Source organism: Silurus meridionalis, chromosome 1 (assembly GCF_014805685.1).
Source record: "Silurus meridionalis isolate SWU-2019-XX chromosome 1, ASM1480568v1, whole genome shotgun sequence".
Lineage (NCBI taxonomy): Eukaryota > Metazoa > Chordata > Actinopteri > Siluriformes > Siluridae > Silurus > Silurus meridionalis.
The window spans coordinates 14,410,893-14,437,240 of NC_060884.1; the positions used below are offsets into that span (position 1 = coordinate 14,410,893).

General features: G+C 38.5%; 3 long non-coding RNA genes across 4 annotated transcripts in view; 2 read left to right on the forward strand and 1 right to left on the reverse strand.

The window, feature by feature from the left end:
• Positions 1-710: 710 nt before the first annotated feature.
• LOC124393236 overlaps positions 711-26,348 on the forward strand; it is a 38,634-nt gene continuing 12,996 nt past the window's right edge. The window contains exon 1 of the long non-coding RNA XR_006927302.1: positions 711-784. This is a non-coding gene — a long non-coding RNA (uncharacterized LOC124393236). The remainder of the gene's footprint in view (positions 785-26,348) is intronic.
• LOC124393221 lies at positions 5,246-13,414 on the reverse strand. 2 transcript variants are annotated; one of them, XR_006927295.1, is made up of 2 exons: positions 13,332-13,414; positions 5,246-6,270 (listed from the first exon to the last, which is right to left on the reverse strand). It is a non-coding gene; the product is annotated as an uncharacterized LOC124393221 (long non-coding RNA). The 2 variants fall into 2 exon arrangements; XR_006927296.1 differs by lacking the exon at positions 13,332-13,414 and adding an exon at positions 10,212-10,271.
• Positions 13,528-19,379, forward strand: LOC124393227. The gene is made up of 3 exons (XR_006927298.1): positions 13,528-13,750; positions 14,579-14,763; positions 18,816-19,379. It is a non-coding gene; the product is annotated as an uncharacterized LOC124393227 (long non-coding RNA).

Sequence of the window (26,348 nt, forward strand, 5' to 3'; positions counted from 1 at the left end):
CAAAAATACTTACCAAAATGATTGTAGGACTGCACAGTCTCAATTATATGTGCACAACTTTTTTTGATGTCTTCAGATGAAGTGAGACTTTTAGCAGAAATCTTTAGCATTTGACTCGGTTGCTGTCATATACACCAGGTTGGACAATGAGTTGTCCAGTCCAAAGACCTGGCATGAATTTGATCAGGATTGGCACTACTAATTTATGGCGCTGGTTTATTAGGTTTTCCAAAGTAGTGTAAACAGTGATTAGCTATTCTTGCCTACCTACTATGTGGGCCTGATCTGTGATGGCTTGGAATAGATTGTTGAAACCTGCTGCTTCCATGTCAGAGGCAAAGTCCTGTGTCATGAAGTGCCAAACAGAGTTTCATAAAAAAAAGTACTTTAAGAGAAAATAAACAAACAGAATAAGCGATAACACCCAGGAGGTCTGATGATCAGCAAATAAATAAACAAGACAAGACAAAATCAGGATGAGACCAAAAAAAAAAACAATTGGGAAAACAACAACAACAAAACACAGAGAATTAGATTAGCAATAAAAGAGTCAATGCACAGCCTTTTGAGATAACAGTAAAGCTTTGCATTGACTGATGAATCTAGTGAATCCAGATTACATGAAGATAAGGAACAGGTGTGCATCATCAGAAGTCTTGAGATAAGTTGTGTTTTGTAATTGGTTTTTAGAACAGAGTATGGCAGAGGAGCTTGGGAAAGGGAGTTTGTTCCAGCACGTGCTGACACTGACATGACAGAAGCAGCAAGGCTGAATGTTCTTGGTGTAAGTGACAATAAATCTGTTATCCCCGAAACTGTGTTAAATTATTAGGTTTCATATAAATGAGGATCCATGGGAGTGGTAACTTAGTGGTTAAAAGGTTGGACTTCTGATCAGAAGTTTAAATACCAAGCTGCAATTTCTGGGCCCTTGAACAAGGCCCTTAACCATTCGTTGCTTGTTTGTATAAAAAAAAAGGATATTTGTAAGTTGTTGGAAAAGGGTGTCTCTTACATGATGTATATATTCACATTTGATAACAATTTATTATTAGTGTTGATGATGATGATGATGATCATATAGTTGGCTCCTATCACATTTTTTACTTCCTGTGATGTTTTTCAACCTTCAATTATGCTTCTAAGGTTATTTGAAGATGAATGAAGTGTTACAAATACTTATCCAGACCCCTGTTTTCAGTTTAAAATACACGTTTTATTCTCACAAGTGAAAATTCTCACAAAAATGAAGTTTTACAACAAAAGCTTTCAGGTGGGGAATATAGAGGTTAAATACATAAATCAACATGTTTAAGCTTCATCATTAGTACATTTATATATAGTTCATATACATATACAATTTTGTACATTTACAGCATATATACATGTATTTATGTATAACAAGACCCTAAATTGTTCCAATGTGGAACCCTTGACTTAACGGTTTTTCATTTAGAAAGGTTTTGAAGCAAAAATTATTCAAGTGAGTAAAAATAAATCCATCTAACAAATTCCTTTTTGTGTGTGATTGTACATAACTTTCTGTGCTGCACTTCATACACATAGCATTCACTTTACTTTTGACACGTATGTCTACCTTCGTGAAAGAACTGATGTGTTCAAGAGTAGAATTGTGTTACTGCTATTTCGAAATTGGACATTGGAGCTGTTGAAGTTGCATGTTAGTGAGCAAATGACACGCTTGTGAACTTTGTGTGGTGGATCAATTATTAAGACAAAAATGACTGAAATTTATTACTTCTGCCTTATCTTCCTGGCTGATTAAAAGCTCCAGACAGATACCACATAATCTTTCTTGCTATTTAATTTCAAGGTAATTATAGGTTACCTATGTTTTTTCTTTAATGAAATTAAACACATTTACTGGTCATACTGTAAAATGCAGTGCACAATGATTTTTGGGGGAAACCCTTAAATGATTTTGTGGTGAACCCTGGAACGTTGTGTTGTGGGACTCTTAATTTGCCAAAGAACCCTTAAACTACTTTATTTAAGGCTTGGGTTGTCTGGAAATACAGGCAGGTCCTACCCTAAAGACATTATTTGCCCACAGTTAAAACTTGTGCCTGTATAACCTAAAATATAATGTGCATAAGGTTACATTTCAGCATATCTGCCAGTACATTTCTCCCTCTATTTTACAGTTTCCAGACCCTGTGCTCTATTCTCAATGTTCGCTTCTGAGAGATATTCACACACAAGGGCTAAGATATTTGTATTTATGAATATTTGTCAAGATATACAAAAACAATATCATATAGATATGTGAATAAGGTTGTGTTGCAACATGTCAGAGTGGGAATTTGTAATGCAAAAAGGTTGATACAATAGCACCATCTTGTGCTCATATGATATATATATATGTAACTGAGTACAGTGGAACCCCGTTGTACGAGCAACCTATAGTACGAGCAAACTCGCTCGCAAAATTTTTACCCTGTTTCACGAGAAAATTTCAAAGGCACGAGCAAACCCACACTGCCGGTTCCCCGTTTTTGGCGGAGGATCGCATCAGTCGCTTAGTTGATGACGTATCACTCAGTGGCTCTCATTGTTCAGTGCAACAAAAACGTAACTGTGGCTGTGTGTGTGTGTATGTGTGTGTGTGTGTGCACGCGTGCGCGCCAGAGACGTGCTGTGGGGCACTAAGTAGACCGACACAAAAAAAAAACAAATAAAAGTGGCTAAGTGGTAACTTTTTTTAGTTTTATATTTTTATTTCACTAGAAATCTTGAAAAATGTCTCCCAAGAAAATCAGTGATGGTGCTGTGAAAACGAAAGTAAATAGAATTACCATGGAAACCGAAGAGGTTACAGCGTGGTGCGCGTCATGCACTCGCAATCAACCACTACCACATGAGTAAGTGTTAAATTGTGTTTATATTACGGTAGTTTGCGGGTGTATTTGTTTTTAAAAATAGGCTACAAATACTTTTTAAGTGCAGAAATAAGCGATCAAATGAGATCTCGGAACGGATTAAATCACTTTTACATTCATTCCTATGGGGAAAATTAGTTTGAACATACGAGAAAATGGACCTACGAGCAATTTTCAAGAAGGAATTATGCTCGTACAACGGGGTTCCACTGTAATTTGGGAAAATGTGGTAAAATTAAAGGGACTTCTTATTTGTGCATAAAGATTTCTGTGCTCGTTTATATTTATTTATTTTTTTTTACATGGATTGGTTATGTACGTGTTTCTTGTTTAGAAGTGGTGTATTAACAATAATAATAAAAAAAGAACAATCGTGGTTTGAGCATGAGTAGTAGCAGCTGCTAAATGAACAAAAGTTCACAGTTGTATGTGTTTATTTTATATAATCTACTGTATGTCTTTCTATACTGTATGCAGGGGTTTTCAACTGGTTCTGTGCCAGAGACCACCATTCTGACTAACAAGTAATCCGTGGCCCACTATTGTAAAAAGCGATCCATGATGGTGCTGACTAGCAAACTTCACCTTAGTTAGAAACGTTAGCTAACAGCTCCACTCCAAATTTCAATTCACCAAAACTATTAAGCGTCTATTCAATAAAACCAGAATAATGTGTTTTCTTAACTCTGAGATGCTGGTCTATTTCGCGCGCAAGATGAATGTGTACGTATATGACGCAAAACACAACGTTAGCAAAGCATAGGCCTGATAGGTGCAAAGCTAGCCTATCCTGTGTCAGTTTAAATATTTTAGATATTGTCAATAAATTCAGTTTTTCCACTTATGTACAAATATTCTGGAAATGTTTGGAAAAATAAATTATGGAAAAAAAGTGATTTTAATAGTGAAATTATGTAGGCTGTCACGGACCACATGCAATGCCGCCGCAGACCACAAGGGGGCCGCGGACCACCGGTTGAAAACCCCTGCTGTATATATACATGGATAACACAGGACCCTTACTAGTAATAATAAGATATGGCCACATGGTGGAAGCATTGATTTACTTTAAACAGAGAAGGGATTTATGCACACAGACGTTTGTTTATCATTTGCTCTGACAGACTAGAATGCTAGTCTTTTTTAAATCTCTTTTGAGGATACCTGCTGCTAAGTTTATTTTAACCAAGTATAATAATTACATAATTAAATGTATATTTACAATATTTAATTTATTTGTGTCTATAGCAGCCATGTGTTAGGGTATATGTAAAACTCTCAGCTCTCTATGGCTATATTTTAATTAATTCAACATTTATAACATATTTCTAAAAAGAACACTTGGGTACACACACAGAAATATACTAAAACTTTCCATCTTCTTTTACTTTCTAAATAAAGTACCTGGTAAAGTAATACAGTACCTGCATCCATATGGTATATTTTTTTCTTACCCATCTGTGATCAATATCAGACATTATGCCATTTGTCCAGCCCCAGATGGCACAGTTTTTATTTTCAGTGTTAAATTTTTTCTGCCAGAATCACTCTGAAAAAGTTTTTTTTTACCTGGGACAGGCAAATGACGATAACGAATATACCTGCCATTGCAGTAGACATTCTGATAACGGGCACATACTCTGCTGTGGAATGTTGAGGAATTTCCAGCCACCATACACCCTGTGTGTTCAGACAACTATTAGATGCTCAAGTCCTTTATTCTACATTCTGGCTCACATGCATTTTACTTCTGGTGTATAGTGTGTAGTATAATGCCAATGAGTGCCTCAGTAATTTTTTTTTTGTATGTTTGATAGAATGTGATACGATACACGTAAGCAGCCTTCGGCTAAAGCACTCTGCAGGCTGTTTTGAAATAGCAAGAGCTAACTCGGAGTGGAGAAATGGAAATTTTGCAAATCAGTACAGTTTATATAGTGACCTATTTTACACCAGTATAGACATACGTAAGCCATGAAATGATGTAGACGAAGGTTTTTGTTTGAAGTTTATATTTTGCCATCCAGATCATATATATTTTTTATTAGTTGAGAAGGGAGTATGAATGCATCATGATGATTCATTGTTTTTATTTTTAATTTTTTTATATATGCATTAATAATATAATGCAGAATTCAGAAAGCCACAAGAGAATATTATACTACAAAACTATTCGTTGTTTAAAAAAAGAAATTCATCATTATCATAATCCTTATCAATACTTAAACTGGAAAGGCAGAAATGAGTGCAAGCCAAAAAAGGCTAAACAAACACTGCTTGCAAATCTTATTAGAAATACCCACTCATAAATCTTAAGAATATTTAAAAGAGAATTGTAAAGAAAGTAAAGGAAAAAGAGTCTTTATTTGACTTTCATTTTAAATGATTGAGCTATTTGAGTAAGACTAAGTCAGTTGGCATCTATAGTACACTGTTCCAAAATGTAGGTATAAGATTTTACTCAATTTGATTACTATTCATAAATACTCCATGATTGACAATGTTCAGATAATTTTATCATAGCAACACAGTAGACAAAACTGTGTATTCTGTGTATTACATTTTACAGGCTATTTTATATTCCAAATGGTGCAAACTGCAACCATGACATGCTCTCCCTGTTTGACTGATGTTTTCTTCCCTGCTTTTTCACTGTCAGAAGGGCACCTTCCTTCTTTCTTGGAGACAGCTAGGCCATCATCCGCCCTTTGCTAAAGGCTAAAAGCTAAAGGCTATTAGCAGTCCTATTCTCCATTGTTTGCCAGTGTTTCATCCATCAAACTGTAGAATGCAATGTTTTAGTAGTTGTAGTTTTAATGGTTTTGACAAAATTTGCTAAGATTCTGTGGAAGTACTTGCATCAAATATGGCAGGTCCTGCAAAAATTATGATTTACACTTTCACACAAAAAATAAATAAAGATGAATTCCTTCCTGGCATTTGCCATTTGCACAGTAAACCTCTAGATTGTCCTAATCACCATTATATCTGTCTTAAGTGAATATATCATCCGATCAGTTTGGCAGCCGAGTGTGAATGTCAAAACCTTCAGGATATGACAGATTACCATTGCACTAGGTTGATGCATGTTCACATCAACCCTAATGATAAATTAGACCCTCAGTCAGTCAATATCCTCTAGGCTGGACCATTAAAGGGTAATGTAAAATTCATGATGGGGCTATACGTGGATCCATGGCAGAGAACACAGGTCAGTTATAGTTCATTTAATTTGGTAGCGCAAATGTCTTCATGTTCATGTCTGGTATGATACCTTCAGGAAATTTGCATTATCGAGTGACTTCTCGAAGACACTTTCTCTATGGCTGGTTGCTTTACAGGCGGCATGGCCCCCTCGAGACAGGCATTACTGAAAAAGAGAGAATGAGAAACTGGGAGTGAGCTAGATTACATTATTGAAATACTTAGAAGTGAAAGATTTCCCATCAGCTTCCTTTCATCCTACTCCCCTGGCACTGGGCAGCTTAGAGAACACTTTGTTCTGTTTAATATTGTTTGGTGAATAGGAACACTTGTCTATCCATACATTTGTCAAGCCAGTTGGGAATTGTTAAATATCCATGTTAAATTAACCAATGTGACCTTCTTATCATCTTCGTCTTTGTTAAAGGCAATCTTTTTAGTGTTTCCATAACGAGCAATTTAACCAGAAAGACATTGACTCAAGTTCCTGAGCAGTAGCTTGTTGTTTTAAAAATTGGATTTATCTCACTTTTTACAGGCTAAAGGACAAAAGACAGTTAATAGGTGTTGACAATTTATTCTGTGGTGTAACTGCTGGTGACCTTTGCATATAAATAGGAAAACATTCAAGAATGCACTTAGCTCAAGTGCTATGATGGCTTAGTGGGAGCCAGTTTACAATTCCAGGGTTTGAGCTGCAATTTCTTTTTGGATCAGTTTAGTGTTATCTTGATTGTGAGTTAAGGTTACTCTTTTTTGCATGTTGTTTCTGTGTTCGTATCAGTTTCCATCAGTTTCTCTAGCTTTCACACTCTGTCAAAGACATGCATTTGTTATACTAAATTGATACTACTGAATGTGGTGCATAGTGCAATGTGATATACTGGCATCCAAAACTGTTAGGCTAGTGTTGCCAATACTGGCTCCAGACTGTGGCCCAAGATAAAACAGTTGAATAAATAAATGAATGAATGAATAAATGGTTCAAAATAATGTAATTTAACTGCACACTTACTCTCATGTATTATTTATTTGGTACTTTCAGGTGATTCACAATTACATCAAATTATCAAAAGACAGTCATAATGATATAGATATCTTTAAAACTTTTCTCTATCAATCAATAAAACAAACATGTGCGTGTGTGTGGATTATTTATGTATATGTGCGTGTGGGGGACTAAAAGTAATTAACCCATTTAAAATACAAAAAATAACTGTCAGGATATTGTCATTAATAGACTGTTTTCATAATCTAGCTAGTTTCTTCAAAACCGATGAATGTCATTCCATATGGAGAAAAAAAAATCTTTGTATTTAAGTACCCTAAATGTGTATTGTGCAACTGTCTTTAAATTATATTTTAACCAGCAGTAGGTGCAAACAAAGATCCACTATGATGTGTCATTATTTGATCTGAAATCATTAATCATTTTGGACCTCCTCCAGAGGCCACACTACAAGGGATCCTAAAGGATGATTTCCACAAATGATGGTTGTAAAATATCCACAAATACTATACAGGCAGCAAGATCTTGCCTTACCTCAGCTGCAATTCTAAAGAATATTTGGATATAAGACATGAAAAACAGAGATGATTATAACTCAATTTTCTGTTTTCAAAGTCTGTGCTGAAAAATTTGAGGGAATGCAGTTTTAACAGTATAAATGGAACCTAAGCTGGTTTACTAAGAGTTACAGGTGTGCATTTAAAACACGATTTTTTTATTGTCAAAACAAATGGAAGAAGCAAGGTCCCCATGGATATGGCTGAAAATACTGTATGCTGATACAGCTCTGCTTTATCTTTTGTGCACAACGGATGCACAAACACAAACAAAATGCTTTTATAACCTGCATTGACAATGATAGATGCCACTGCTGATATGCAAATCACCACTGTGACATCTGAGTAGTTACTATAGAAGATAACTGAAAGGTTTAGCAATGCTGCTACAGTTCACAGCACATGTAAAACATATGGTTTCTTATGGTTTTAGAAGCAAGCAGACACTAATTCCTGCAATGTTAGCTGCGTTTTACTAAATTTGAAATGATTATTACTTAAAGGCCAATTTGTAAATGCTGAATATTTTATCTTTAAATAAATAATAGTAAGAGAGAGTTCCTTAATATTAAGACTGACTTATATAAATTGGCTAAACCTACTAATATAAATATTGTTATAAAAATTACGTCAAAACTGTCCAAAATGTCGATATTTTGTCTGAGCACCACTGCCTTAATCCTCTTGGGAATGGAATTTACTAAAGCTGCACAGTTGTTGCTGGGATCCTCTTCCACTCCTCCATAATGACATCACAAAGCTACTAGAAGTTAGACACATGGCACTTCTCTACCTTCTGCTTGAAGATGCCTCCTCTACACATGTCCAAAACATCTTAATTTGTGATTCCCTCACCTTGTCTCAAAAACGTCCTACATGCGCTGTCCCTCTAATAAACTAATTTCTAACCCTGTCCATCCTCATCACTCCCAATGAAAATCTCAGCATCTTTAGCTCTGCTAAAGTGTTCGTGCAGACAAGGTGTGTGGGTGGATATTTTTTTCACAAAAGCTAAGGGGTTATGAATTTTGCCAAACCCTCTAAATCATGGTTAATGTTACGCATTGCCGTTATCATACTACCGCACAAAAAACTGTGGACACATGCTACTGCTGTTGATAGATATTAGGTTTTAGTCCTCCTATATAATATCATTGTCAGCAGTCACTCCATACTGTACATTTATTAGAAAATGTTTATACAGAATTTTTCTTTTCATTGATTCACATTGTGAACAGAACAAATCTACAGAAACACTTTATTTTCCCTTGTGGGGTTTGACAAGTAACCTTATGTATAATTTAAAAACTTTTAAATGGTTGGTGTATGACTACTTGGTTGCTTTTTCCTTATCGTGACACTAATTTTATGTTTAAAATGAATAATGCATAGCATGTTTGTCATAATGCTTATTATGCATGCAGAATATATAAGAAAAGAGCAAGTACTGTTTATGAGAAAGCCTTAGCCAGTAAGAAAAACAAGCATAAGTTAGTATCTGATAAATTCTTCAGTGTCTTTGAGTTTGTGGCAAGACCTCAGCAGGTAGCTGGGATAGGGCAATTGGGACCATGATCAGCTGCACTGTGCTCTTTTTGAACATGGTTCCTGGATAAGTGGTCTCTATGGGACTGGGATTGGTTCATTCTTTGTCTTCTTGATGAGTGTTCTACTGGTACAGAATATTCTCTGGTCTGGTGGGTAGGCATGGTACTAAATTGCACCAAGTTTCCAAGCTCCCTGATGATTCTGTAGACCTGTGCTGCCCTCCCACTGTGCTGCAGACTAATGTCATCATCATGGAGATTTTCCTTGATCTGGGGTTGAGGTATAATTTAGCATATTAAAAATTTGATGTGCTTATAAGCCATATACATTGTAAAGTTAAGAAGCAATACTTAAAAAAAATTGCAATCTCGGTTAATAATAAGTTAATTAATAAGTTTATAGTAATAAATTAGCAGAACCTTAATTTAAAGCATTACCGTATATTGCAAACAGTTATATTACACCCTACTAACAGTGTGCCACACGGAGTACAACACAATTTCTACAATTTGTAAAAACAATATATTTTTAGTCAGCTATATAATTAGATATCTCTTTTTTGTAGGGCCACCTTGTAGGTTTACCCATTCGAAACTAGAGCAATTTTTTTTTTTTCTGTATAATGAGATCATCATAGATCATGTTTGTGTTCTGTCATTAATTGGAAACATAAAGGCTGAAAAAATTGTGCATAGAATAGAATTATCTGTAGTTATTAATTATATACAGTACAGACCAAAAGTTTGGACACACCTTCTCATTCAGAGAGTTTTCTTTATTTTCATGACTATGAAAATTGTAGATTCACACTGAAGGCATCAAAACTATGAATTAACACACGTGGAATTATATATGGAATTATATACGTAACAAAAAAGTGTGAAACAACTGAAAAATGTCATATTCTAGGTTCTTCAAAGTAGCCACCTTTTGCTTTGATTACTGCTTTGCACACTCTTGGCATTCTCTTGATGAGCTTCAAGAGGTAGTCACCTGAAATGGTCTTCCAACAGTCTTGAAGGAGTTCCCCAAGAGATGCTTGGCACTTGTTGGCCCTTTTGCCTTCACTCTGCGGTCCAGCTCACCCCTAAACCATCTTGATTGGGTTCAGGTCCGGTGACTGTGGAGGCCAGGTCATCTGGCGCAGCACCCCATCACTCTCCTTCTTGGTCAAATAGCCCTTGATGCCTTCAGTGTGACTCTACAATTTTCATAGTCATGAAAATAAAGAAAACTCTTTGAATGAGAAGGTGTGTCCAAACATTTGGTCTGTACTGTATTGAAAAGTGAATGATATAGTAGATATTTCTGAGTGTATGTGCAATACCAGTAATCTTCTTTTTCTTTCGGCTTCTCCCATTAGGGGTCGCCACAGAGGATCATCCGTCTCCATACCCCCCTGTCTTCTACATCTGCCTCTTTCAAACCAACTACCTGCATGTCTTCCCTCACCACATCCATAAACCTCCTCCTTGGCCCTCCTCTTTTCTTGCTTCCTGGTGGCTCCATTCTCAGCATTCTCCTATATACCCCATGTCCCTCCTCTGCACATGTCCAAACCATCTAAATTGTGCCTCCTTCACCTTGTCTCCAAAACGTCCTACATGTGCTGTCCCTCTAAACTAGTTTCTAATCCTGTCCATCCTTGTCACTCCAATGAAAATCTCAACATCTTCATCTCTGCTACCTCCAGCTCCACCTCCTATCTTTTAGTCAATGCCACTGTCTCTAAACCATACACCATTGCAGGTTTCACCACAGTCCTATAAACTTTCCCTTTCACTCTTGGAGATACCCTTCTATTACGAATCACTTCTGCCACTCTTCTCCACCCACTCTACCCTGCCTGCACTCTTTTCCTCAGTTTTTTAACACACTCTCCATTACTTTGCACTGTTGACCCCAGGTACCTAAACTTCTCCACCTTCTTCTCCCTGCAACCGCACCACTCTACTGCCCTACCTCTCATTCACACACCTGTTCTCTGTCTTACTCCTACTGACTTTCATTCCCCTTCTCTCCAGCATGTACCGCCACCTCTTCAGGCTCTTTTCACCTGCTCCCTACTCTCACCACAAATCACAATATAATCTGCAAACATCATAGTCCACGGAGACTCCTGTCTGACCTTGTCAGTCAACCTGTCCATCACCACTGCAACAAGGAAAGGGCTCAGAGCTGATCCTTTATGCAGTCCAACCTCCATGTTGAACCAGTTTGTCATTCCTACTGCACACTTCACTGCTGCCCTACATGTCCTGCACCACCCTCACATACTTTTGACACACCTGACTTCCTCATGCCATACCACAACTCCTCTCTCGGCACCCTGTTGTAAGTTTTTTCTAAATTCACAAACACACAATGCAACCCCTGACATTCTCTATACTTCTCCATCAACATTCTCAAAGCGAATAATGCATCTGTGGTGCACTTCTTTGGCATGAAACCATACTGTTGCTCACAGATGGTCACCTCTTCTCTCAGCCTGGCTTCCACTAATCTTTCCCATAGCTTTGTGGTGTGACTGATCAACTTTATTCCCCTGTAGTTACTTCAGGTCTGCACATCTTCCTTATTCTTAGAGATTGGTACCAGCACACCCCTCCTCCATTCCTCAAGCATCCTCTCACCTTCCAAAATCTTATTGAACAACCTGGTTAAAAGATCCACTGCCATATCTTCTAAACATCACCATGCTTCTACCGGTATGTCATCTGGTCCAACCGACTTTTCACTCATTCTCTTAATTGCTGCTCTCACTTTCTCCTTACTAATCATATCCACTTCCTGCTTCACCATCTCCACACCATCCAAACTTCTCTCGCTCACATTTTCCTCATTCATCAGCTGCTCAAAATATTTCCTCCATCTTCTCAACACACACTTCTTATTAGTCAACACATTTCCATCTTCATCCTTTATTGCTAGAATTTGCAGCACATCCTTCCCAGCTCGGTCTCTCTGCCTGGCCAAATCCTTTTCTCCTTGCTTAGTGTCCAACTTTACATAGAGCTTCTCATATGACTTTCTTGGGCTTTTGCCACATCCCTCTCTACCTGCTGCCACATCTCCTTGTACTCCTGCCTACTTTTTTCATCGCTCTGTTGATCCTAATTCTTTTGCCGACCTCTTTCTCCTTATGCTGTCCTGCACTTCCTCATTCCACCACTATGTCTCTTTCTTTTCCTTTCTATTTCCAGATGTGACACCAAGTACCTTTCTAGCTGTCTCCCTCATCACTTTTGCAGTAGTTTCCCAATCATCCAGCACCTCTTCAGCACCACAAGCCCCTGTCTGACCTCTTTCCTGAAACTCACACTACAGTTTTCCTTCTTCAGTTTCCAACATGTTATTCTTAATTCAGTCCTTACTCTTCTCCCCTTCTTCTTCACCTTCAAAACCATCCTACAGACCACCATCCGATGCTGTCTAGCTGCACTGTCCCCTGCCAACACCTTACAGTCTTCGATCTCCTTCAGGTTGCATCTCCTACATAGAACATAGTCCACCTGTGTGCACCTTCCTCCACTCTTATACATCACCCTATAATCCTCCTTCTTCTTAAAATAAGTGTTCACCACTGCCATTTCCATCCTTTTAGCAAAATCTACCACCATCTGCCCTTCTACATTCCTCCCCTTAAGGCCATACCTACCCATCACCTCTATTCCCTTCACCTACATGCCCATTAAAGTCTGCCCCAATCACCAATTTTTCATTCCTAGGTACACTCTCCACCACTTCATCAAACTCACTCCAGAATGTTTCCTTCTCCTCCATATCACAACCCACTTGTGGAGCATAGGCACTGATGACAATTATCATCACCCCTTAAACTTCCAGCTTTACATTAATTACCCTATCAGATGAAATAAGTTATAAAATTTAATTAACTAGTGACTCACTGTTTACAAAAAGAATACAAATATTTACATGCACAGTGTCTTTTAGTTGACTGAAAAAAAAAAAGTTAAATGTAGTATACTGTACACAGCATTCGTGTTGTCACGGATAGACCAGGAGTCAGAAACCGGGAGTAAAACAGAATGTCTCTTATTGTCTCAACATACACACATGAGAGAGATTACTGGAGCAAATGGTAAACTTAACTGAATGCTTCCTTAGAAGCATAGCCAGAAGCATGGCCGCACAGGGAACCAGAGAGGTAGGAAGTCCAGGGTATCTATTGTCTTAACTGAAAGATCAGACCATGAGTGAAGGGAAATAAGGACCTTATAAAGGGGACAGGTAAATGGGGAACAGGTGTAGCTGATTAGTAGCAGGTAGTGGCTGAGTGAGACTGTGAGCTTTGAAGTGAGGCATGGCTGGTGGTTCTCTGACACGTGAACAGTATTTTCCTATATCCTTTATCATTAGTAACAATGCATACATTAAGCCTGGGTTGATTAGGCCCTGGTTTGTGTTGAAGTAGCTTATGTGTTCTATGGAAGTTCCACATCATTCAGTGTTGCAAACAAGTCAACAACAGAACCATACAGGCCTCCACAGTGACTAAGGGTGTAGCAATGGTATGATTCATGTATTTTTCATTCATTCATCATTATGGATTTCTTGTTACACTTAACAAATACACATATCCGGTTCCAACCAGACCAACATCCTTTTTTCTTTTTTATTTCCATATAATTTTCCAAAGGATCACTTCTAATAGATTCTGACAATATTCGGCCTAAAAGTTTCTCTTTGGCCTACACCTAAGCCTAAGCTGTCTCTCTAGGTTGACCTTCTGTTGCCATTTTAATGCCATTTCAGGATGTCCACTTGATTTGCAGCTTCTCTTTTGCCCTGCCAAAGTGACAAAGCCTGTCTTACTACATGTTATGCTTGTTGTAAGTGATCCCTCTTAGATAGGATTTTCTAGCACATTCAGCATGTTAGAGTTTCTGCCAAACCATAGTGGATTTTGAAGGCGCTGGAAAAGACACTATAAAATGTCTGGACCAAAATACTTGATTTGCAAGCTTGGAAAGCTTGAGCTTTCAGTGCTCTGTCAGTCAGATCTTGATATGCTTTTAATTATTATTTGAACAACAATACATACATTTCTAAAACACTTCCATTCCTGCCATTTATAGAGTGATTGCTTATGCCATACAGTTTGATTAATTGCAGATATCCTCTACAAACATTACTTACAGTAGATGTCTAAAAATCTATTTGTATCAGATTAGTAAATCTTTCTTAGAAAAATATAAACCTTTTTTTTTTAGCAATTCACTAGTCATTGTGATTTCAGTATTAAAGCAAGAGAGAGAGAGAGAGAGGTGCTTTATGCTTTTTCACATGTACTTTACAGCACAGTGAATTATTTTTTTTTAAATATCCTTGCGATTTAGGAAGCTGGGGTCAGAGCACAGGGTCAGCGATGTTGCGGCACCCCTGGAGCACAGCCGGTTAAGGGCCTTGCCCAAGGGCCCCAAGAGTGGTAGGAGCAATACCAGGAATTGAACCGCTAACCTTGTCATAAGTAACCCAGAGCCTTAACCACTAAGCTACCATCTCTCCTGCTTTTAATTATGAGGTATCTGTCTAGTTCTTCTTCTCACACGAGTGTGATCTATAGACCTTCTGCTGTGAGCATTTATCCTAGAATACTAAGCCTTTCGTCTTTGTTTGCTAGCCATTTTTAGCTAAATGATTGAGGGATATTCTAACATATTGGGCTGCACAGCAATCACCTCCACAGTAGCACTTGATCCACACACATACAATGATACAAAATAAGTGAGTCTTTTCAATCTGAATAAGGGAATCTGCCAAATGCCATTATTATAATTTGATGTAAAATAAGACAAGTACTTTATTAAAAAAAAAAAAAACTATTCTGTATAGTACACTGCAATATGATTACTGTACTATAATTTAGCAGATGCTTTCATCCAAAACCAAAAACAAATACAAAGGATTCTGTAAGGATTCATTCGTTATTTATTTTCTTTCTATCTTTCTTGCTACTCACAGTTGGCACTAAGCTCAGAAGGCCAGTCTATCCCTGGCATTCCAACACCCTCTGAGGGTGCCAGATGTTCTCAATCCAATTCAAATATATAATCCCCTTTAAGTGACTAAACTACTTTTTGTTTTTGCCATTACCAACAACTTGTGAGCATAAGTGAGATAGGGAAATAATTTGACTGTAAACAAAAAGCTTTGTCTAAAAACTGAGATCCTACTTCACCACCACAGTCTGGCGCAGTGACTGCAACACTGCTGAACTGGATTGTTCACTCTTAGTTTCTTTTCCCATCACTCATAAATAAGATACAGAGGTATTAAATAATTTCCACCAGGCACAATGTTTCTTTGCTGACCTGAAGAGAGCATTTCATTCATGTTCACACTCAGAAGCCAAATAAGGGTTGGAGATCTATTTGGGATGGTGCTAAAAGAACATCATCTGCAAATAACAAGAATATTGTTATTCTTGAACAAGAACATGTGGACTTTGCAACGAGAGAAGCGAACACGCTGGATCTTGTTTACACAAACATCCCCGGCATGTATCGTGCAGAGCCCCGCCCCATCTCGGCTACTCAGACGTTCTGAAACAGGTGAAAACCTGGCCAGCAGGAGCCACCTCTGCTCTTCTGGACTGTTTTGAGTGCACTGAATGGGAGGCTGCAACCAATGGCGTTTCCTTTAACTTGGAGGAGTACACATCATCAGTGACTAGCTACATCAGCAAGTGTGTTGATGACGTGACGCAAAAGTGCGTGCGCAAAACAAAGAGACTCTGCCTTCAGAGCAGGGGACAAGACGGCCTTAAGAACAGCAAGGGCCAAACTGTTCCACTGTCCAAGCCCGCACACAGCAACAAAATCCACAACCACTTCCAGTACAGCGGAGACACTCAGCGCATGTGGCAGGTCATCCAGGCGATCACGAATTACAAGAAATCACCTGCTTGTGACCATGACGCCTCCCTCCCAGATGTGCTGAACGACTTATACGCCTGGTTCGAGGGACAGAACAACGTGAAGACGAGAAAGACCACCCCTCTTTACAGTGACCGGGTGCTCTGTCTAAGCACAGCTGAAGTGAGGAAAACTCTATGCAGAGTTAACCCACGGAAGTCCGCTGGACCAGACAACATTCCTGGCAGAGTGCTCAGGGAATATGCAGAACAGCTAGCGGATGTCTTTACCGACATCTTTAACATCTCCCTGAGCAGCAACGTTGTTCCTACGTGCCCCAAGACGATGATCATCGCCCCTGTGCTGAAGAAGTCTACTGTTTCCTGCCTCAATGACTATCGTCCTATTTCAAACATCGTGATGACATGCTTGAGAGGCTCGTCATGAGGCACATCAAGACCCAACTTCCACCCTCACTAGACCCCATGCAGTTTGTGTATCGTCCAAACCATTCCATGGATGAGGCCATCTCCGCAACCCTCCATTTGGCCCTCACCCACCTTAACAAGGACACGTATGTATGAATGCTGTTCATTGACTTCAGCTCAGCATTCAACACAATCATTCCTCAGCATCTGATCGATAAGCTGAGCCTACTGGGCCTAAACACCTCCCTCTGCAACTGGATCCTGGACTTCCTGACTGGGAGACCTCAGTTAGTCCGAATCGGGAACAGCATCTCCAGCACCACGGCACTGAGCACTGGGGCCCCTCAGGGCTGTGTGCTCAGCCCACTGCTGTTCACTATGCTGACTCACAACTGTGTAGCAATACACAGCTTGAACCACATTGTCAAGTTTGCAGATGACATGACCATGGTGGGTCTCATCAGCAAGAATGATTAGTCAGCATGCAGAGAGGAGGTGCACTATTTAACAGCCTGGTGTGAAGCCAACAACCTGTTTTTGAACGTTGACAAAACCAAAGAGATGGTTGTGCACAGAGTGGCCATTCTCCACTGATCATCGATGGATCCTCAGTGGAGATCATCAAGAGCACCAAATTCCTTGGTGTTCATCTGGTGGATAACCTCACCTGGTCACTCAAAACCAGCTCAATCTCCAAGAAAGCCCAGCAGCATCTCTACTTCTTGAGAAGGCTGAGGTAGGCTCATCTCTCTTCTCCCATCCTGACCATTTACTACTGAGGGACCATTTAGAGCATCCTGAACAGCTGCATCACTGCCTGGTTTAGGAACTGCACCATCTCGGATCGCAAGTCCCTACAGAGGATAGTGAGGACAGCTGAGAAGCTCATCTGAGTCTCTCTTCCCTCAATCATGGATATTTACACCACATCTGTAAAGCCAACAATATTGTGGATGACCCCACACACCCCTCACACTCTTGCCATCAGAAAAGCGGTTCCTACGCATTCGGGCCATCACATCCAGACTGTGTAACAGCTTTATCCCGCAAGCCATTAGGCTCCACAACACACAGAACTTAACTCGAACACACACACACACACACACACACACACACACACACACACACACACACACACACACACACTCACTCACTCACTCACTCACTCAACTGTTACTGAAACGGTACAAGCTTAACTTAATACACACTCATTACTCATCTCAATCCATTCCACCACCATTTATTTATTAAAAACTTTCTTTCGGCTTCTCCCGTTAGAGGTCGCCACAGCGGATCCTCCGCATGTTTGATTTGGCACACGTTTTTCCGCTGGATGCCCTTCCTAACGCAACCCTCCCCAATTTATCCGGGCTTGGGACCGGCACTGAAAGTGGCTCTGGTTGGTTCCCTGACCGGGGATCAAACCCAGGCCGCAGCGGTGGGAGCACCGCATCCTAACCACTAGACCACCAGGGAACCTACCACCATTTATTTATACTTAACCATATTATACCATTTTTATGCTGTTTTTTGCAACTCTCAACTGCTGCTACTGCTGTTTTTTGCACTGCATTGTGTTAGTTTACATATACTCTTGTTATAATCTTTATAGTTCTCTTTGCACAGCACTGTATATTCAGAGTATACAGTAGGTTTACTGATTGGCCGTATCTTGTTTTATGTGTATTGTCCCACACTGTCTTGTGTTGTCTGTCTGTACTATCTGTCGGTACTAATAGAATTTTTGTGTAACTTAATTAAGTAAACCCATTGATGACTTGTTGAACATATGACTTGTGAAAAGAGGGCGCTATACACAATAATACATACAAAATTTGTGTCTCTGGCTGAAGCATTTTGACTGTGTGTGGACAGAAAAAAGCATAGATCATGAACAACCTTATGTCTTTCGGTGTACAATGGAACTAGCACTGAAGGTCCAATGTTTTCCCTGTCTTGCAATGCTGCCTGATGTTAAAGAAGGAACAGCCAGAACTAAGATTTGGAAATGTCTGAAGCAGAATTCAACAACCACACATTCACAATTTATACATTCACCTTTTGTACGTTTAACAAGGATATAGGGGTTAACCAAAAATCTTAAATTTGGACTCCCTCAGACTTCCACTGTCATCAGACTGTGTTCCACTGATCTAAAGTCCATTTCCTTGTGCTTCTTGTATTACAAGCCACAGTAATTTGCGTGTTGTATTGCAATGTGTTGGATGTGTGGGTTTGTATGTGTGCAGGTGCCATTTCAAACTCTAATAGAGGCCTTCTTTGCACTCCAGGTTAATGAAGCCGTGCCCACCTCCTGTAGATGACCTCACCAGGAGGCGGCCGTATAAAGTGTTTCGTGTTTTGTGATTAAATTTGAATTTACCTACGCCTGTTCCGACTTCGAGTTTGCCCTGTACTGTTTTTGCGTCTTGGAGAGCTGATTGTAAATACTTTCTGTACTAAATCAGTTGTAAATATATGTACATATGTGTGTTGTCATGCTCACTGGTAGTAAGGCTGTGGCTGCCATTTGTGTTGGGTGTGGGTTTCTTGCCTGTTTTTGATGAGATACTGACTTATGCAGTCTCCTCTGACCAGTGGATGTTGAAATATGTCTGAAATATGAAATACTTGAACCCTGAGAAGTGTTTATGTAAATCAGTGGTTTCTGAGGCCAGTAATTTTGATAAACTAATTGTTCACAACAGAGGTAGCTACTGGTCCTCCTTTCTATGGACAGTCCTCATGAGAGCCTTTTTAATCATAGTGGTTGATGGTTTTGGAGAATGTGCTTGGCAATATTTTTAAAGTTCTTATGATTTTTCGGAATGACTAAACTTAATTTCTTAAAGTGATAGACTGTCTTTTCTACTTACTAAACTACAAGTGTTTTTTGCTATAATATGGATTTGTACACTAGTTGTGGTCACCTTTTCCTTGCACAAGAAAACTGATGGTCTAAAGCATAAAGAAGGGAACCAATGTCACAAACTATCTCTCGACAAGGCACACCTGTGAATTGATAAACATTCCGGGACACAATCTCGAATTTGATAATAGAATGCAATGGGTTTGCCAAACTGTCATCAAAGCTAAATATAGCTACTTTGTATAAGCTAAAAAAGAAAGCATTTTCACATATTCGCTTTTGTTTACTACATAATTCCACACATGTATGGCATCTTTAATAGTTTAGACCAGTGGTCCCCAACCCCTGAGCCGCGGACCGGCACCAGTCCATTGGTCAATTGGTACCTTGGAAAATTTTTATTTTATTTTGTTGTGAAAATATTGTCTGACATAAAACCGGTCCGTGAAAATATTGTACGACAATAATCCGGTCCGTGGCGCAAAAAAGGTTAAGGACCACTGGTTTAGACGTCTTCAGTATTAATATACAATGTTGAAAGGAAAAAAAAAGAAAAACCACTGAAGGAGAAGGTTTGTTCAGACTTTTGACTGGTTCTGTATTTCTGTACATTTGAACTATCATAGTTTAATTGTTGATTTTTGTGGCTTGGTTCCCCAATGGAAAGAGACACTGCGTCAGCAATGCTTTGAGAACACATCTGCGTTACCACGCTCTGAACTATGAATGTCACTGGCTAGGTTGACGTCATGACCAGGAAGCTATAAAAAGACATGCCGTGGAGACAGAGCTAGCTTCAAAATATAAAGGAAGTGCTCGCAGGGATGCAGGGAGTGTGGAACCGAGACGCCACTTCTCGTTACTTTGGGGAACCAGAGTTACATGCGTAACTTAGAGACGTTCCCATTCGGGGACTCGAGCTGCGTCAAATCCGCTTTGAAAACAAGTGTACAATACCACCAGACTGACCAGTCCCTGCCTAGTGTGGATGAGCACAGCTAGACCAAAGGACAGAGGGGCTGGGAGTGGCACTAATATCAAGGCTGTAAGACCAGATGAAGGTCAGCTGGGGCCTTAGAGGCCGCTACACTCAGGGTAGAGTGAGCTCCAAAGAGGACTCATAAGCGGAGGAGATAGCATCCACAATCCACCTACTGAGGGTATGCTGTCCCCCATGGGGCAGTCCTGTGGACGTATGTGTCCAGTGCTTGCATTGAACAAACCCAAATAAGCTTCTCCTGGTCTGGGGCTTGAAAGGGAGGAGAAGAGAACGCATGGAGCATGACTGGTGAGGGAGGCATCTGTTGTTAGCTTTAAGTGATGACAAGGAGCCCAAAAACATGGGGCCCTGTGACAGGAATCCGGGTTTTTTCCACATGTCTGAGGCCCGTTTGGCTCGCCGTGTGACCTTCATCATGCAGAGCATTGCCTCTCCTGGAAAACCCTCTGGTCCTGAGCCACCACTGCAGGGATCTCAAGTATAGGAGGCCAAGTGGTTCCACATTGGAAACAGCTGCCATCAGACCCCAATCCTGCTGTTATGGGGTACACCCTGGAAAGTTACATGCTGCATACATGTTTAAACAGGATCAAGGGAATCCATTAATAAGGCTATTTAAATTGTCAAAAATATGGCAATAATATCCTGGTTTGATTCTAAGGCAATTTGAAGAGAGCAAAGAATTACCCTGCACATGTAGTGGTGAAAGAGAAAGAAAAAGAGAGAGAGTTTATTAAATGTAATGTATTTATGAAGTGTTATTTGCACCAAAATAAATTTTTGCTTTTGAAACACACACAGGGTTTGTTATTTTGAACAGCAAACATAATTTCTAGATGGCCCAATAGGGTGCAAATGAAAATATATAATTTTTTTTACAACATGCAAACAGTATGATAGACCCAGCAACTTCTGCACCACCAAAAAAAAAGTACATTTATCAGGAAAGTGGCGAGAGAGAGAGAGAGAGAGAGAGAGAGAGAGAGAGAATGTTAATTGTGTTACATGTGCCCTGCTTGTGAAAAATCCCAAAGCCTCACTAAGCTTTTACTCTTCTTGTGCCGATTGAATAATCTTAAATGATGTGCAGTACTATTTCAAGAAGTCCCTAAGCCCATGTTCTAACTATTTAAGCATTTAATTGTGCATTTTTATAGGATGTAAGTAAAAGTAATTTCTTACTTACTTGAGCTCAGAATGGCAGCTGGGGCTGAGGTGTTAGATCACTTTGCAAGATATATTAAAAAGGAACTCTGTACAAATTGCAACTAAATAAACAATTAATAAAAAAAAAAAAAAAATATATATATATATATATATATATATATATATATATATATATATATAATGTATATATGTATATGTGTATGTATTCTGGCCATGAATTTATCATGTTTGTGTGGACAAAACATTATGCAGAATTTAAGGATTGTTGGAGTGGACCTAAATCACTATAACGTTAAATAATAATAATAAAACATTTTTTTTACCATTTTTGCTTTTATCTACTTCATCATTAATTTGCCTAAAGCAAATAAAGAGCAAAGCGTATTTCAGCATGTGCCTCAGCATTTACAACAGTGCCACTGGTATTTTATAAGGTCACAGGTGCCCTGCTATGACAATATTGCAGAAGTGCCTCATCAGAGTAGCTACAGATATTTTATTTAAGCAAAACAGGAGCATCCAACATAAGGCTAAAACCATGTAGTTAAATAAATGTAATCATGCATAAAATCTTGCATAGTTAGATTAAATAAGTAGTCCTTTGTCCTTTTTTTGGGGTAAAAAATACTGGGGACCAGGTATTTGCATATTCTTCACTGCATTACATTGGTTCTTCTATCTATCCATCCATCCATTCTTGTCACTGGTATATTTCTGCCTAGACTTAAATCAAACCATAAATCAAATATAGACAAAAATAATTTAAACCAAACATTCCTCCATGTTGAAATCTCATGGACCTTTTGACCTTTGCACACATAAATGTTTAATTAATTTTTTTCCACGTTTGAAATAATGAATGATCGTTAAGTTCTTTGTTTGATTCCTCTCAGAGGTGACAGTGCAATGGACTGACATGTCCATTCTCTGTAGTGCTGTATCTTTCAAGAAACCAATATCGGCAAAATGGAGTAATTAGATATTGACTGCTTATTTAGGACCATGGTTTTAAATCCAGTGACAGTCTGCAAATGTGCTTTTTTTCTTTACTAAATTAGTGACCGCATTATATTAGCTTAGTGAATAATAATGAGTGTGATATTTAATTACAAAGTATTTACAGTCAAAATAAAAATATTTATCACTCATCCAAATGTCATACTAGGCATGGCATACTTTAGCACAGTTTTATTCAAAGATCCAGCATCATGGGAAAACAATATGTCCTACTTTTAGGGAGAGGAAGTATGCCTACTAAACATTAAAAGACAGCTTGAAAGGGAGTAATTTATAGAATTATAAACTTGCAGAGCATGGCTTAGTAAAAGGCCTTTTTATATATTTTACCCATATGTATAGATTTTTCAAATGCCATTTAGATAGGAGAATTAAGAAAATAACTTTTGGTAAGAACAAATACTGTATATAAACAAAAACTATTCTAAATGGCTATCATGCCACTGCCATATTTCCCAAAGGGCTATCAGATTTCACCATATAATAACATGCCTGACCTGAATTCGATTTCTCATAACAAACAGCTACTATCATGTTCAAGTTTACTTGACTATTGATCACACACAGCTGGACTCAATCATGGACACACAAAAACATCCCATAGTTACAATCAAATCAATGCAAAGTCTCGCTTTGAGTATACTCTTAACACAAAAGTTTCTGGCTTTTGATTTCTGCTGTTTTGGTTATTAATTTGGATTTGTTCATCTTTTGCAATAAATTCTGCTTGCACTTAGAATCATCACAGTCACCTGCCATAAGCACATGCAGGACTCGCAAAAAGGATGAAAATTGTTGTTTTCCTTTAGCTTAATTAATGCTTTGTTTTATCGAGGGAACTGGTTTGGTTCAAACCAGATGGATCAAAATGACTATCCCAGAAGTACCAGATGCTATACATGACACAGCCCCATCGTGAAGGCTTACAGGGGAGAAGATAATAGCCCTAGTGGGCTTTGTCTCTTATTTTCTGTTAAGTTTGGTCTTTTTGTGTAATTAAAAGTGAATGCCCAAAAGAATGGACAAACAAATTTGAAGCTGTGCAGAAGGTGTGCATACCAATACCCATTAATCAGTTCTCAAATAAAGCCCTGCAGAAGTCATATGGTATAAATTATTTATTTACCTTTTTTTTTATTATTTAAAATTTTAGTAAGACCTTGATTCAGAGAGGACAGTGAAAAATATTTAAAATTATTTTGCATGATTTGCAATTAAAATGCAATGACACTCACAAAGTTGACATTGTATGTAGACTCAGTTTTGAGTAAACAATTCATTATTCAGAATTTTTTTTTAATATAATTACAGTTACAAACTCTACTGTTAGAACTAGTTTCAGTCTTATGTCGGTGTATGCTTTGTTTATATTTTAATGTATATTTTAGTATCATTCACTGCACTTATGTACTTCTTTTATTAAAACAAAAGTAATGCTATTTCTATATTTGTACTATTAATACTTTTAAATATACTTTTTGATCTCTAAATAAAAACTGAGCTTGAATGAATGTCCTTTCACTAACCAAAAATCGTGCCTGTGATTTTGCAAACTCTAAACTGAGCGTATAAATGATTTAATGACTATGACAGTGTGTATGTCTGAATGGTGTGCTGCTTTGGTCTGATCCTATCCAGGGTCTATTCCTGCTTTGTGACCAGGACCTATTATTACAAAAATACAAACTTGTGCACATTTATTTACAGCAGAAATTCTATTGACTAATTTAGTGCATGACAAATATGGTTTGTGAAACAGTGCTATAGCCACTGTTTAAATAAAGTTTAACTGTAGGTGTTAGAGTTAAATCTCATTTCAGTCTCAAGTTATATTCATACTATATATATCGAGTTTTGATGAAAAACAAAAATTAATCTGATTATCATCAGTAGCAGCAATTTTGGTGATATTACTTTTTGTTAGAGAATATTATGAAAAATGGTTAAGGCAATTGAGCTAATAATAGACAGAACATCTGGAAATGCAAATTTAATACATCAGTAAAGAAACATTTCAGAAAACAGTTTTTGATGAACTGTATTCATTCTGGATTTACTCTGTATTTAGAGTTGTACAAGGACATAACACAAGCTCACCCTGTTTTGAGAAACAACTGCATGTTGATACCAAACCTTCCTGCTATACCATAAAAATATCTACTCTGACTACATACAGGTGCATCTCAATAAATTAGAATATCATTGAAAAGTTTATTTAGTTTAGTAATTTTTTACAAAACCGTATATTATATAGATTCCTCATACACAGACTGATACAGTGCCCTCCACAATTATTGGCACCCCTGTTTAAGATGTGGTCGTGGACTTCTAAAAATTCTCCTTTTTTTTGAAAACAACATAGAACCCAAATGCAAAAAAAGAGAAAAATCCAACCTTTTATTTAAGTACATTACTTTGGTGGTAAAAAAATCACACATTTAGAAAAAAAAAAACAAACTTGAAATCATGCCACAATTATTGGCACCCCTGATGTTAATACTTTGTACAACCTCCTTTTGCCAACAAGACAGCACTTAATCTCCTCCTATAACATTTCACAAGATTGGAGAACACAGAGAGAGGATTTTGACCATTCTTCTTTGCACAATCTTTCTAGATCATCCAGTGTCCTGGGTCCTCTCTTATGCACTCTTCTCTTTAGCTCGCCCCACAGGTTTTCGATTGGGTTGAGGTCTGGGGACTGAGATGGCCATGGGAGGACCTTGAGTTTGTGACTGCTGAACCACTTTTGTGTAGATTTTGCCACATGTTTTGGATCATTATCCTGCTGAAAGACCCAATGACGACCCATCTTCAGCTTTCTGGCAGAGGCCATCAGGTTTTTATTTAAAATATCCTGGTACTTCAAAGCGTTCATAATGCCATGCACCCTAACAAGGTTCCCAGGGCCTTTGGAAGAGAAACAGGCCCACAGCATCACAGATCCTCCACCATACTTCACGGTGGGCATGAGGTGCTTTTCGGCATACTCATCTTTTGTTTTACGCCAGACCCACTTAGAGTGTTTGTTGCCAAAAAGCTCAATCTTAGTCTCATCTGACCAAAGCACACGATCCCAGTTGAAGTCCCAGTACCGCTTAGCAAACTCCAGACGTTTACGTTTGTGAGTGTTAGTGAGAAAAGGCTTTTTCCTTGCATGCCTCCCAAACAGCTTGTTGGCATGTAGAGAGCGTCTGATGGTTGTTTTGGAGACTCTGTGACCCCAAGATGCCACTCTTTGATGCAATTCTGTGACGGTGAGCTTGGGAAATTTTTTTACTTCTCTTACCATCCTCCTCACTGTGCGTTGTGGCAAGATAAACTTGGGACCTCTTCCAGCCTTGTTTGTCACTGTTCCAGTTGTTTTAAACTTCTTAATGATTCCTCTGACTGTAGATACCGGCAAGTTAAGGCGAGTGGCTATTTTCTTGTAGCCATTGCCTGACTTATGAAGGTCGACACACATCTGCCTTACTTGAATGGTGTGTTCTCTTGTCTTTGCCATGTTGACAAATGGGTAAGAGAATTAGGCCTCTGTGTCACGTCATATTTATACCCCAGGGAAACAGGAAATCATGAATTACTAATTAAAAGTCCCTAGATACCCTGACCAACCTTAGCAACTACAGAAAAATATATATAAAAAAAAAACAATTAAATTTTTCAGAGGAATTGTTAGGGGTGCCAATAATTGTGGGACACATGATTTCAAGGTTTTTTTTTTTCTAAATGTATGATTTTTTTTACCACCAAAGTTATGTACTTAAATGA